General features: G+C 55.4%; 1 non-coding gene across 1 annotated transcript; it reads right to left on the reverse strand.

The window, feature by feature from the left end:
• Positions 1-2,859: 2,859 nt before the first annotated feature.
• TRNAI-UAU (transfer RNA isoleucine (anticodon UAU)) lies at positions 2,860-2,952 on the reverse strand. The gene is given in 2 exon segments: positions 2,860-2,895; positions 2,915-2,952. It is a non-coding gene; the product is annotated as a tRNA-Ile (tRNA).
• Positions 2,953-5,019: the final 2,067 nt, after the last annotated feature.

The raw sequence follows: 5,019 nt of genomic DNA on the forward strand, positions 1-5,019 counted from the left end.
CCGGGGAGGCAGAGCCGCAGCGCCACCGCGTGGTAGACGGCTGACTTGCAGTCACGTGCAGTGACAAGACTGGCCCAAAGAAAGCTCAAGTAGCTTCCGGTGGCCGCCATCGCTGCTCTGGATAGAACGGTGTGGGGTTTTAGGGAAGCAGCTTTTGTCTTTCATCACTTTCATGCAGATTATGAGCTGGGCGATTCTGATTTGTAGCTTTATGGAGCCGGGAAAAAATGGAAATAATGTTGGGGAATAAATGCTGTAAGAAAGGCCACAGCGCGGTGGCTGGCCCCGTGGCAGGTGCTCTGGAGACCACTGTTCCTGTCCCTGCCGCTCGCTCTGGGATCCCCAGGAGAACTAGACTGACAATGAAAGCTGAAGACAAGAAACTTCTCCACCTCGGCTCCTGCAGGAAACCACAGCTGGCCACTGTGGCAGCAAGCATTTGCCTCTCCGAGCCTGTCTGGGGTATGTGACAGACATTGGTTGGCCAGGCATCCAGGAACTTCCTAGCCCTTGGTGCTAAGGTCAGGGGTGTCCAGGAAACAGCCAGCCCTCCATCTCCCTCACAATCCAGCTCTGGAAGCTGGTACACACAGCCTGGGTGACAGGAGTTAGCTCCCCGCCGCCGCCCAGGAATATGCACTCTGTGCAGGTGCCTGGAGACCAGCATGTGCCGGTCATGTCTCTGAGACTCAAGTCATAGTTGCTTGTCAGCATTTAGTGTGAGCCTGACTCTCTCGCTAACAGCAAGCCATCTAACAGGCGAGGTGTGGCACATGCTCAGTGGCAAGACCTCAGAGTGTGCACAACTTCCGGGGCTCCCGGCTCTGCACCTGTTGAGTCTGCACTCAGCTTCAGGGTTCTTTCCCCTGTGCCACTTCTCCGTCGCCTTCGCATCCATCTACTTAGGGTCTGCTGGGGGCACTCTGGGGCAACACAGTGGGGAGCTATAGCTTTGCGATGAGACAACCAACACCACGGAGACACGGCAAGTCTGGATGATAGTGACTCCTCTGAGGACGTGATGTCCCCATGTGGGTTCTGAAGGAAGGAGTCCCGGAAGGAATGATCATTGCAAAGGCCCTGAGGCAGAAGCCCAGAACAGAGGGGAGTGTGACAGTGGTGAACACACCTACACCCGCACAGGAGAGCCTGGGCTCAGGGCGGGCCTGCAGCTTCCTGTCCCTGCACACGCTGGGAGGCAGAGGTCATAGTTCAAGTAACTGTGTGCCTGCCCTGTCTGGGTTTATGAAGACACACCCCGTCATAAGCTGGGACATCTGCATAGCTTTTACGATTCTAAACAAATAAGACTCTTCACATCCCTCCTGATAGAAAAATCAGGCCTGGTACAATAGCTCAGTGGCTAAATTCTCACCTTACATGTGCTGGGATCCCATATAGGTGCTGGTTCTAATCCCAGCTGCTCCATTTCCCCTCCAGCTCCCTGTTTATGGCCTGGGAAAGCAGTAGAGGACGGCCCAAAGCCTTGAGACCCTGCACCTGCATGGGAGACCCAGAAGAAGCTCCTGGCTCCTGGTTTTGGATTGGCTCGGCTCCAGCCGTTCTGCCTACTTGGGGAGTGAACTAGGGGATGGAAGATCTTTCTGTAAATCTGCTTTTCCAACAAAAATAAATAATTTTTAATAAAAAATATAAACTTAATAAATTGCTCTGATCAGGTCCCACGGCCATCTCTGAACCAATCAGTGTGCAGTGTGGCCAGGGCATGCAGGTCCTATGCTGGCCCTAGACTGACCGATGTGTTCCTGTAGCCAGAGCTGTGCATTTTATCAGCAGAGGAAACGGAAAGAGGGACTGGGGAGAGAAGAACCAAGCATGCTACATAGAATACCATTAGCTAAAAACCAACCTAAGGCACAGGTGCTTGGCCTAGCAGGTAAGACCCACGCAAGAAGCCCTGGCAGTTAAGTCCCAATGTGGAAAACGTGGGTTTGAGGCCCAGCTCCAGCGCCTGATTGCAGCTTCTTGCTCATGCGCAGTAGGTAAGGACTAAAGTAATTGGGTCTCTGCCACCTGTTGCCTACAAAGGAATCATAGTTCAGTGCCTGGTTCAGCTTCTAGCTCTGGGCTTGGGCAGCCTTCACAGCTGTGTGGGCATCTGGGGAGCGAACCAGTGCATGGAAGATCTCTCTCTCTCTCTCTCTCTCTCTCTCTCTTTCTCTCTCTCTTTCTCTCTCCCTCTCTCCCTCTCTCCCTCTCTCCCTCTCTCCCTCCCTCCCTCCCTCCCTCCCTCCCTCTCCCTTCCTCCCCCCTTCCTCTCCTGCCCCTCCAGCAAATGATTTTAAAATCCTAATGCAGTGAAGAGTCTAGCTTGCTCACTAATTTCCTAAAAGGAGATTTCTGAATTAAACAAGGAAAAATTAGTTTAGCTTCCTTCCTTCCTGAACCATCCTTTTACCACAAAGAAAAAACGATAGTTCCTAAAGTCAGCACCATGGAAACGGAAGTGCACAGCACCCGGGAGCGGGTCTACCGGGCTGGGACCTGAGCTCGGACGGCAGAAAGGCGGAGGACCATACCGGGGGCTGAGGCTCACCCTGTAGATGGAAGATCCAGCCAGGTTCCCTACCTGCACGGTGCAGCGCCCCGGGACCTTCGAGTGCCACCCTGGTGCTGTGGCCCCATGTGGGACCAGTGAAGACTCCGAGGGTTCCAGCAGGTGAATGACGCGCGCGAACACCAGTAACTCGCAAAAGGAGCGGTCACAGCGCCTGTGGCTGAGCGGGGAGGAGGGCGGGTGAGAGAAATGCACGTAGGTGATTAGGAGGGAAGAAACGCTTATCTTTCCACCTCAGAGACAAAAGGGGAAGAGGGGAGCCGCGGCACCCAAAATAACTATGCTCCAGGTGAGGCTCGAACTCACAACCTCGGCATCGCTCTGCATGTACTGCTGTATAAGTACCGCGCGCTAACCGATTGCGCCACTGGAGCTCCGCTCAGCCGGCTGCGCGCCGGTTCTCACAGGGTTCACACGGCCCCACTGTGGGCCTCGGCTGAGCATGCGCGTCTGCGCCCGGCGGGTCCGTGTTCTCAGCCGCTTCCGGCTGGCTGCCGGTCCCGGGCTCGCGGAGCCGCCGGTCGACGTGCGCCCGGCCGCAGCTGAGGGGAAGGTGGCCGGTGGCCGGGACCGTGACGGGCGCGCCCCAAGGCCGCGGCTGAGGGGAAGGTGGCCGGGGCCCCAAGCCCGCGGCTCCCCCCGCCGCCGCCGCCCTGGCCTCGGTGGGGCCTGAGGAGCCGACCGGACGGCCCCTTCGCTGACGCGGGCCCCGGGTGCGGCTGAGCCGGGCGGCCCCGCGTGAGGAGCCCGCGGGAGCTGGGATAGCCTTGGCGGAGCCCTGGAGAGATGGCGGCCTCGGAGCCGGGCGTGGGGCCCGGGATGCCCGGCCTCCATCCGTGCCGCCGGCCCTGCGAATCACCGACTGAGCCCCGTGGAATATGAGGGGGGTCACAGAGAGTCCTAACAGACTTCCAATATGTAAAACAAAGACATCTGAACATTAAAAAAAAAAAAAAAATTCTAAACACCTGAATGATGATTGCCCTGGCCATGGGCACTTTTGTCTTCACTGGCACCTTTCCTCCATTAACAAAATAAAAATTTAAAAACCTTAAAAAGGTATAAAAGGCATATAATTCACGTTGGATGTCTAGTTATTCATTACCATATTTGTGGTCTTTTTCTTCCCTTTTTTGGTAAGATTAATTTTTATTGCAAAGTCAGATATATATATAGAGAGAAGAGAGACAGAGAGGAAGATATTCCCTCCAATGATCCACTCCCCAAGCGGCCACAACAGCCAGAGCTGAAGCAGTCCGAAGCCAGGAGCCAGGTTCTCTTCCAGGTCTCCTACACAGGTACAGGGTCCCAAGGCTGTGGGCTATCCTTCACTGCTTTCCCAGGCCACAAGCAGGGAGCTGGATTAGAACCGGCACGCATAGGGGATCCCAGCGCATTCAAGGTGAAAACTATAGCCTCTGGGCCCATTTTTTTATCTTTTATAATTATAATAAAGCTGGATGCTGTGGTGGGGTGGGGCCTGTGTTTGCAGTACCTTCCTGACTTGGCCCGGAACTGGGAGGGTAACCACAGCCACCTGCTCCAGATGCCCCCTGCCACCCCTGTCCCTTCCTCCAGGCTTGGCTCCCCCCATGGCATGGTAGCCACCTCTCTGGGTGACCAGTTCTAGAAGATCCAGGGGAGCAAACGGCAGACTGAGGCTGGAGATGGCGGGAGAGCCACCTAACCCGCAGGTGCAGGCCATGAGGTCTGAAGGAAGGAAGGTCATTGTGTGGTTTCCTAGCCAGTGACTAACCACAGGAACTGGTCCCCAGTGCCAAGCAGTAGGATGATACCAGGGTGTTGAGGCCTTGAAATCATTCCAAGTGGAGTTAGGTGACCCCATGGGCAATGATGAGACAATGACTGTCTCTCAGGGCCTGGGGGGAGGGAAGGGGTTCTAGGACGCTCACTAGCTTGAGCAGGCTGGATTAAACAGCTGGAGAGAGGAGCCAGGTGAGCCACCTCAAGGTGTGGCCATAAGCCACACGCAAGGAGAGCAGGACCCCAGACAAGAAGAGCAAATAACTGACCCCATCAGGCCCTGGCAGGGGACCATGTAGAGCTGTGTAGTGCCTGTTTGAGTTTGTGGTAACTGAAGAGCCTAAAAGAGTAACTTTAACTGAGCGATGTTGAATTTGATGAACATAGTTTTATAGTGGAAGACAGCAGAGAGCAACAGCCCACCTGTGTGCCAGAGGAAAGTAGCCCCTCACCGGCTGAACAGGTGTCGGAAATCCTGGCTCTAAAGGGAAGACCCTGGGTAATCCTGAAGCCTTGAGGTTTGGCTCAGCACAGCGGCTGCCAGATGTGTCCACAGCCAGGAGACCTCTCCTGTGAACTGTATCCCTTGGCCTCCCTGGGCTGTGCCTGCAGAGCCCTGAGCTAGCTGGGGTCCTTGAGGGTTATCCAAATTGGAACCCTTCCTCTCCCTGCACCTC

Source organism: Ochotona princeps, chromosome 8 (genome assembly GCF_030435755.1).
Source record: "Ochotona princeps isolate mOchPri1 chromosome 8, mOchPri1.hap1, whole genome shotgun sequence".
NCBI lineage: Eukaryota > Metazoa > Chordata > Mammalia > Lagomorpha > Ochotonidae > Ochotona > Ochotona princeps.